Raw genomic sequence first — 10,281 nt, 5'->3', positions numbered from 1 at the left:
CCAAAGGAATTCTCTTATCAGCAAAAGAGAAAACTCATGACCGACGTAAAATATTATTTTTGGGACAATCCTTACTTGTTTAAATTTTGTGCAGATGGAATTATCAGAAGATGTGTTCCTGAACAAGAAATGACAAAAATTCTTATCAATGTCATGATGGAGCAGTAGGTGGGCATTATGGAGCAACTCGTACAGCAGCAAAAATCTTGGAAGCAGGTTTCTATTGGCCATCACTTTTCAAAGATGCAAGACAATATGTTCAATCATGTGATCGCTGTCAAAGAATGGGAAATATTTCAAAAAGGGATGAAATGCCTCTTAACACCATTCTTATTTTTGAGATATTTGATGTATGGGGCATTGATTTCATGGGTCCCTTTCCTTCCTCCCATTATTTTGAATATATTTTGGTTGCAGTTGATTATGTGTCAAAATGGGTAGAAGCAATAGCTACCAGAACAAACGATGCAAAAACTGTGTGCAATTTCTTGAAAAAGAATATTTTTACACGGTTTGGGACTCCCCGAGTAATCATCAGTGACCAAGGTACGCATTTTATGAATAAATAATTTGAGCTCCTATTATCTAAATATGGGGTCACACATAAGACTGGTACACCATATCATGCTCAAACAAATGGCCAATTTGAAGTTTCAAATAGGGAGTTAAAAAGAATCTTGGAAAAAATTGTTGGAATATCTAGAAAAGATTGGGCATTGAAACTAGATGATGCTTTATGGGCCTATAGAACAGCATATAAAACACCAATAGGCACATCACCATATAAGCTTGTTTTTGGAAAAGCATGTCATCTACCAGTCGAACTAGAATGTAAAGCTTTTTGGGCAATTAAAGTACTAAACGTGGAACCAATAAAAGCCGGTCAGTAACGTTTATTGCAGGTTAATGAGCTAGATGAATTTCGATTAAGCTCATACGAAAATGCCTGTTTGTACAAAGAGAAAGTGAAAAAATGGCATGATAAGTTAATCAGGTACAAAGAATTCAAATTAGGGGACAAAGTTCTTTTGTATAATAGCCGCCTAAAGATTTTCCCAGGTAAGTTCAGATCAAGGTGGACAGGACCATATGTAATAACTGGTGTGACAAAATTTGGAGCTTTTGAAATTCAACATGTCAATGGTGGAGACAAATTCAAAGTTAATGGACACAGGTTGAAGTTATACATTGGTGGACAGTACGAGAGACATCCATCCATTACAGTGATACAATGAGAAAGCAACAAAAATAAGTCGAGCTGGCGACATTAAACTCAGAACTAATTTCTTTTCAAGCAAGTAAATATATTATATGTATAGCTAAAATTATACCTAAGATTATTGTACATACAAATAATTATTATAATAGCTTCTATAATTACATATATCTACTTGTGCATATATTCATATAATAGTTAAGTTTTTAATTACCAAATCTACCATTTGTAATTATTCATTTGAGAATCACTTGTTTTGTTGGGTTGCAAGATATTTACGTTAATAGAGTTTTGCCATATAAATTAGCCATGTAAAAAAAAAAATCAAATTCGTTTTTCAAATTCGTAGAGTTAATATAGAAGTTCTATGTAGTAGTAATGTAAATATGTACATAATATTAATATATATTATATTATATCTTGCTGGAATATGAGATACATATATTGTTATACTACCTATACTTACTAGTTATGAGCTACGTTTTTTTTTGAGAATCTAGTTTTCCATTTCATATATATGTTACTTACCCACGTAGAGTTGCTGTACTTATTTTTAGGTTCAATAATTACCTTTGTCAGGTCATTAAATACACCAAAGGCAATCAATGTTGCAACAGTAAATTAAAAAAAGAGAGGGTAAATTGAAGAGACAGAGAAATTAAAGGCCATCAGTGAACCAACAAGCCAAAGATGCATCAGGAGAATTAATGTCGCAGCGTAAGTTCTCTGTCAATTTTTTTCAAACCATCTAATTTACTGCTGCAACAGTTCCTAGGCTGAAATCTGATTAATTTAAAGGGGGGACCAGTTTATGAAACTTACCATTGCCGGAATTTGTTAATTCTTAACTGGAATATTCTATCTCAGGCCTCCTCTTGTTTTCCCCTGTTCTCTCCTCTCTCTCCTCAACTCTAAACTTAGTTTGTCTTATTAAAATGCCTCCCAACAGTACTGCTCCTCCAAGAATAGATACATCTCAGGATGGAGAGTCATGGATTCAAGAAAATCTTGAAAGAAACCCCATTCATGAGAAAGGAATATTTTTTGATCCTCAAGATGGGGAGGAGGATGAATATGTGTCTCAAGTGCTAGAATTCTATTAATGGGGTGAATTTTCTAAGCCACCAGGAAAGTTTTGCTTGGACTTAGTGAGAGAATTTTACAGAAACTTAATTGAAAATGCTCAATTTTCTACTGTTAGAGGAATGAGAGTTGATTGTTCTCCACAAGTTATCAATCGTTTGTATCATCTCACACAAGTGGATGACAGTCAAACCTTAGCATTTATTAACGATCCTAATCTAGATGAGCTGGAGCAATTGTTATGTCCATTTGGAGCTACTTGGGGGTATGATGCAAATGCAGCTAAGGTATGTTTAAAAGGGCAAAATATTATGTACAAAGCTAGACCACTTCTTACCTTTTTAAGTAGCAGAGTGATTTCTAATACCCATGAAACTGATATATACTTGAACAGATTAGCTTTGCTATTTGCAATTTGTTTAAGAATGCCACTGAATGTGGGTAAAATCATCAATATCCGTATGAAGTTCTGTAGATTTGATCCCACTGTGGGGACTTTATGGTTTCCATCAACCATAACTAGATTGATCAAGGAAGCTGGTATCATTGTAAATCCAAAGACTTTGAGTCCTTCTAATAAAAAGATCGACAAAAAAGTGTGGTCGAAACTTGCAAAAACTAAAGGCCCATACAAAAGAGAAGGAGAAGAAGAGCTTCTTTTGAGAAACAGGAAACAACCTCCTATTTTTCTAGGAGGAATGAGGGAAATCAGGGAATCATTGGCTGAAAAGTTTGTTTCCATGGAGGAAAAAATTGCAAGAATGAGGGAATAAGTGAATGCTAAAATTGATGGTGTAGTGGATAGGTTGATAAAGAAATTGGATAGGCTAGAGAATCTCATAATGCAGGAGATGATATATAGTAAAACCATGTCTTGGGCTCTAGCAAATTTTACGCAAAGAATGGCTCGGCAATGGAATTACAATGAGCCAACAACTTTTCCACCATTTGAATTCGTAGATCTATATACTTGCCCGATACCAAGATGGTACACACTTGTAGATTTGGAAGCGATGGCGGACATAGAAAACTCGCAACCACCCCCTCTCCCTAATAGAAAAAATCCACCATCACCTACTGCCCCTATTGTATCCGATCATAACAGCGAAACCTTCTCTAATTTGCCAGATCTAACTGCTGTTTTTTCTATACCCTCTCCCATATTTACACCAGCATTTGGAGGTCCAAGAATTAGGGAGCCTAATCCAGAAACAAGAGCAACAAAAAAGCCTAAACTTGTAGAAGAAAAAGGGAAGAAACCAATGGAGGAAGGAGATGATTCTTCAGATGACGATGATGGTTCAAGTAGCCCAGTTTGGACAAACAAGTATGGAACCATCACATGTGATTGAAGTGAGAGAATCGATCATGGCACAGCCACAACAGAAGGATTATTTGGTTGAGAACGGTGAGGAGAGTGGAGCGACAGGAAAAAAGTAGCTTAATCTAAAGCGGCGACTTCATCCGGGTTTAAGTATGGGGGAGGAAAGTATGAAGAAGGAGTCCTAAGAAAAATATTTTCATGCTTTCACTGCTTAATATATATAGTACTATAGTTGGTAGCTATCTTTAATGTTTTGCTTTGTTAATATTGTAAATATCTTGATAGCTATCTTAATGTTTGTGCTTTTGGTTAGTACTTGGTTGGAAGTATTTTGGGATAGTAAATGTTGCCTGTATGTCTTAAAGCAACTGTTGGGAAGCTTTATGTGTAGAATGTGTTTTTGTCTATTGAAGAAGCAATCCCATGGTATAAATATTTTACTTGTTAAAAGTACTGCACTTTGTCTTTACTTTTTGTACTTTGTTTTTTTTATTTGCTGTACTTTTGCTGTCTTTTAGTTGTTTTACTTAATTTTTACTACTCTTAACATATTAACATTGTCTTTTATGTTAGTATTGGAAAAAGATTCAGGTCATTTGGCTGGGAAGATACACCATCCTTGAGCAGTAAAGTATTCTTTGATGCTTTGGTAGCACCAAATGCAAAAAATAAAAATAAAAAAAAAATTCTTATTTCTCTCTCTCTCTCTCTCTCTCTCTCTCTCTCTCTCTCTCTCTCTCTCTATATACTAAGTATTATATCTAACGTTATGTATAGTACTACTATATATATATATACATCTCTTTAATAGATTATTGTTTCATTGAAGGTATTAAATTCACAACATAAGATCTCTTCATTCTTTCAAATATTAACTCTTTTCCTCTTTAATCACATAACTTCCAGGTTTATTATTTTGATTTTGTGAAAGTAAGGATTTGTTTCTTCACCTCAAGAAATCATTGGGGTTGAGAAGAATTATGAGCACCAACAGGTAGAATCAATAACTCTTTACTAGAACTTGCTCTGAATGTTTGTCAAGGCGAAATTATAGTTGACACTGATTTTTGAAAAATGAATTAGGCTTTCTTTGATACCTTTTGAGCCTTTTATATATGTATATATATAAATTTTTTTTATCCCTAGTACCCAAATTTGAAGCCTCTAAACCTTTCTTTCGTATCACACCACAATTTTAACCAGTAAATTATAGATATACATATGTCTATAATTACTTCTCCATAATTGTTCTTCTTCAGCTAAAAATTTAAATGGAGCTTTAAAAATATATTTATATATATTGACAATAGAGAAGGTAAGATATGAAGTGGTGTACATGTGAATATTGTTATCATATATGAAGAAAATATTCATTGTATATAGCAATATAAAAACAAAAAAAAAGGGGGGAGGAAAAGAAATGAAAGTGCCCCTAAACTTCAGGAGATATGTTGCTCCATTAGCTGAAAAAAAAATCACTATAAATATACCTTTATCCTACCAGCCTGAAGCTTAACATTACAAGCCAAAAAGTCTTAAAAGATTTCAGAAAGCAGTGTTTAAACTACATTAGTGACGATTTACATAAAGAGCAAGCTTATGGTTAAAGAAAAAAAATATATGTATTTTTATCGTTGGTGACCATAACTTTATCAATTCTTAAAGAGTTCCAGGTGAAACGATGCAAATTTTTGCTGAACAAAGACGAGATCATAAGCAAGACAAAAGTTTTGTGAGGTTGAAAAGGTTGAACAAATTTGAGAAATGAGGAAATTCTTATTTTGAATAAATTTTCTTTCCTACAAGGAAAACAATGATTTTTAAAGAGAGTCAATATATTTTGAAAATCTTTTCCTCGAGGACGAGCAAAAATTCAAGTATGGGGAAATTTGATAAGTATAATTATTCATGTATTTTCATATGTAAATAAATAATATTTTTGTATAAAAATATTAAAAAGCATGAATAATTTATATTTAATCTCCTATAAGTACTAACAAATCTTGCAGGGAAGGATTATTTAAAAGAGGAAAAGAAGAAGAAGAACAAAAAAAAAAGAAGAAAAAAAGAACGCATCAAGAAATGAAAGGAAGTGTCATGCCATTATTGATCCAACACCTGCTTTTCTTGTCGCGACAATGAAGAAGAAAAGATATATCAATTAGCATCGCGACGATGACATTTATTGTTGTAGCACAATGAGAAGAAAAGATAAAGTAATTAGCGTCGCGACGACAACTTTTACTGTCGCAACAGAGGATTAGTTTGCCTGAAATTTTCTCCCATAAATAGGGCCTATCTATGTAAGGCAAGGTATGCCAGAATAGTAGAAAAGAGTCGATCTCTTAATTGGATTCTCTAGCTTAGATTTTGGCAGTTAATATTTCTTTCTCTTTTAGGAAGTATTCTGTTTCCTTTATCATCTTAGTAGTACTCTTATCTACTCCATAATGAAGTAAACTACTCCAGTTGGGATACTTGAAAAAGCTTGCTAAGTTACTATAATATATATTCAGTTCTATATGCTCTTGTCCGAGAAGCTGCCCAAATCTCCATTCTTTTTTGTACCAAAGTAATAAGGTATTGATTATTTAATATGGTCAAATCTAACTATTCTATTTTATAACTACCGTTGTGCTAATTTTTGTATTCGGAAGAAGCAAAATAAGTTGCAGCGAATAGTTATAAATAGAATAGTCATTGGGCAAATTAATAAAATCGCAGCTACTTACAAGTGTCTTTAGTCTTACTTATTTCAATCTTTATCCGGAAAAGAAAGATTTGATTAAGTCTATTGATCTAACGAGAACTAATCGAAAGAGGTTTTTGTTATTATTGGTACAACTCAGGCAAGAAAATATTTCTGTTCTTATCATCACTAATTGTAAATTATTTAATTACACTAATCGGAAGAGGTGTTTTAGATAGTTACTTTAAAGTGAAGAAAATATAATTGTATTAGAAATAAGCAATTATACTTTCGAGAAATAAGTATTAGAGTTTGAATCTTATTATATTAATCTTATCAAGCGGCTTCAAGGATTCCCAACACTTTCTTATTATTTCTACTCAATTAGTTCTTTGCCTTTAAAAATCCTAGAACTTTCGCTCACTCATTAAATTCAATTCTCCTAAATAGTGATGAAGATAATCTAAATCCGTAGCATAGATGTTCCAATCTCTGTGGGATGATATTTTAAACTGTATTATAATTTGACAAAGCACGAGCAAGAATTCCTATGCACACTGGCCTCGTCATAGAGCTTAACATCGAAAGACATAATAGTAGCCTTATGCAAGAAATAACAAATGACAGTAGAGTTTTCTTAACTGATAGCAGATTGCGGCGTTGTGATTACTGGGAGCACTGTGACATACGGGACATCACTGGTGTGTGCGGATAGCAAATGTTGGTAAGTGTAATGGTTCGGAGAGTCGTATTCTTGAACAATGTTTGTTCCATGGGCGTATAGTGTGTCTAATGATTTCACGATCCTAGTGCCTGCATCCAAAGAAAAATTGTGAGTTTTGTAGGGGGGAGGTTAGTTCGTATCCCCGCTGGATTTGCTTGACTCGTTCGACTTTGATCTAGTGATACCATATGTATCGTTGGGGGTAGCATTGCTAAACAAAGCAGTTTCAATAATAATCATGCATGATTTTGTAAAAGTATGACATAAATTTGTAATTAAAAATAGCTTTTAGATGAACCGACAACTGTGACGCATTTCAGGACATTGCAACCTCTCCTGCTATGGAATTTTGCGGGTCCTCCTCAAAATTCTGCCCCAGTTTGATGGGTTGATGTTCCTGACTGTTGCTCATGCGGCGATCGACTGAAATTACTTCGGAATTTTGAGGCTCCTCCTCAAAATTCTGCCCCAGTTTCCAATTGTGGGGGGAAATGAAATTTTTATTGAATTGTGACCGAACCCATAGGGCTGCCTACGTATCCCCTCTTAAACGGGAATCAGGTCAGGCGTAGTTCAATTTACACCATATAAGGAAAAAATACAAATTACACATAGTAACACTTGACTACATCTGAATTGATCGGCTTTGGCCAGACTTCTCCGTCCATTTATGCAAGTATGAGGGCTCATCATGTCAAAACCTAGTGAACCATGCATATACCCTGCCAGTTGGGAGAGAACTTCCCTTTGGTTTCATCTTGATGCAGAATTTTTTTTAACACCAGCTGTCCCGGTGCGAACTGTCTTGGCTTGACTCTTTTCTTGAATGCTCTGGACATTCTGTTCTGGTAGAGTTGACCATGGCAGACTGCATTCATTATATTTCTGTCTATAAGGGCTAGTTGCTCATAACGACTTTTTACCCATTCTGCGTCGTCGAGCTCAGCTTCTTGTATGATCCTTAGGGAAGGAATTTCTACCCTAGCGGGAATTACAGCCTCTGTACCGTAAACCAGTATATAGGGGGTTGCCCCGGTTGATGTGCGGACTGTGGTGCGATACCCCAGTAGAGCAAATAATAACTTCTCATGCCACTGTTTATGCTTCTTTTATCATTTTCCTCAATATCTTCTTGATAATCTTGTTGGTGGCTTCTATAGCTCCATTCATCTGAGGCTTGTAAGCTATGGAATTCTTGTGTTTGATCTTGAAATTTTCTCACATAGCTTTCATCAAGTCGCTGTTGAGATTGGAGCCATTATCAGTAATGATTGATTCTGGTATTTCGAATCGACAAACGATGCGGTCGCGGACAAAATCTGCCACGACTTTCTTAGTCATTGCTTTGTAAGATGTTGCTTCGACCCATTTGGTGAAATAATAGATGGCTACTAGGATAAACCTGTGTCCATTGGAAGTGGCATGCTCAATTGGTCCAATAACATCCATCGCCAAGGCGGCGAACGACCACGGTGAGCTTGTTGTGTTGAGCTCGCTTGGAGGTACCTTTATCATGTCTGCATGTATTTGACGACGGTGGCATTTTCGGACATACTGGATGCAGTCTGTTTCCATAGTCATCCAAAAGCAACCAGCCCGGAGTATCTTCTTTGCTAAGACAAAACCGTTCATATGTGGACCGCAGGTCCCAGCATGAATTTCCTCTAGTAGCCTGGATGCTTCCTTTGTGTCGACGTACCTTAATAATCCTAAATCGGGATTCCTCCTATACAGGATTCCTCCGCTGTGAAAGAAGTTGTTGGACAATCTCCGAAGTGTGCATTTCTGAGTAGGATTTGCAAGCTCTGGGTACTCTCCTTTTACCAAATATTCCTTGATATTATGAAACCAAGGCCTTTCGTCTGCTTCTTCTTCAACATGGGCATAGTAAGCTGGCTGATTATGGATTTTCACTGGAATGGGATAATGAAATTCTTGTTAGAATGCTGTATCATAGATGCTAGGGTAGCCAATGCATTGGCGAACTCATTCTGGATTCTAGGAACATGCTGAAATTCTGTCTTCGTAAACCTCTTTCTCAATTCCTATGCATGATGCAAATACATGAGTATCTTGGAGTTCTTGGTTGTCCATTCTCCTCGTACTTGATGTATAAGTAAGTCTGAATCTCCAATCACTAGCAACTCTTGAACGTTCATGTCAATGGCCATTTTGAGTCCTAAGATGTAGGCTTCATATTCGGCCATATTGTTGGTGCAGGGGAACCTGAGTTTGGCAGATACCAGATAATGCTGACCGGTTTTTGATATTAGGACTGCTCCTATGCCAACTCATTTGAAGTTTTCTGCTCCATCGAAGAACATTCTCCAACCGTCATAGGATTTCGCAATGTTTTCTACTATGAATGATACCTCTTCATCAGGAAAATATGTTTTCAGGGGTTCATATCCTCTATCCACGGGGTTTCCGGCAAGGTGGTCTGCCAGTGCCTGTCCCTCGACCGCTTTCTGAGTTACGTAAACAATGTCGAACTCACTTAACAGGATTTGCCACTTGGCTAGCTTAACAGTGGGCATGGGCTTATGAAAGATGTACTTCAAAGGATCCATCCTTGATATGAGATATGTAGTATAGGCGCAGAAGTAATGTCTCAGCTTCTGAGCTACCCAAGTCAAAGCACAATAGGTACGTTCCAATAGAGAATACCGGGCCTCGTACGGGGTGAACTTTTTACTGAGATAATAAATGGCTTGTTCCTTCCTCCCCGTTTCATCATGCTGCCCCAGAACGCAGCCGAAACCTCCATCCAACACTACAAGGTAGAGTAATAAGGGTCTACCTGGCTCGGGCGAGACTAAGATCGGTGGCGTTGACAGATACTCTTTGATTTTGTCGAAGGCCTTTTGGAAGTCATCAGTCTATTTGGTGGTGGCATCCTTCTTCAACATCCTGAAGATTGGCTCACAGATAACTGTATACTGTGCTATGAATCGGCTGATGTAGTTAAGCCTTCCCAAGAAACTCATCACATACTTATTGTTCTTTGGCAGTGGTAGCTCTTGAATGACTTTGACTTTCGATGGATCCAGTTCTATTGCTTGGCGACTCACAATAAACCCAAGAAATTTCCTAGAAGGAACCCCAAATGCGCACTTTGCGGGGTTTAGTTTCAGGTTGTATCTCCATAGTCTATTGAAGAACTTCCTCAGATCTTCTATGCGGTTAGTGGCCTTCTTGGATTTGATAATAACATCATCCACATATACCTCTATCTCTTTGTGTAT

Source organism: Nicotiana tabacum, chromosome 18, assembly GCF_000715075.1.
Source record: "Nicotiana tabacum cultivar K326 chromosome 18, ASM71507v2, whole genome shotgun sequence".
NCBI classification, from domain to species: domain Eukaryota; kingdom Viridiplantae; phylum Streptophyta; class Magnoliopsida; order Solanales; family Solanaceae; genus Nicotiana; species Nicotiana tabacum.
Note: the sequence above shows the minus strand (reverse complement) of the source record.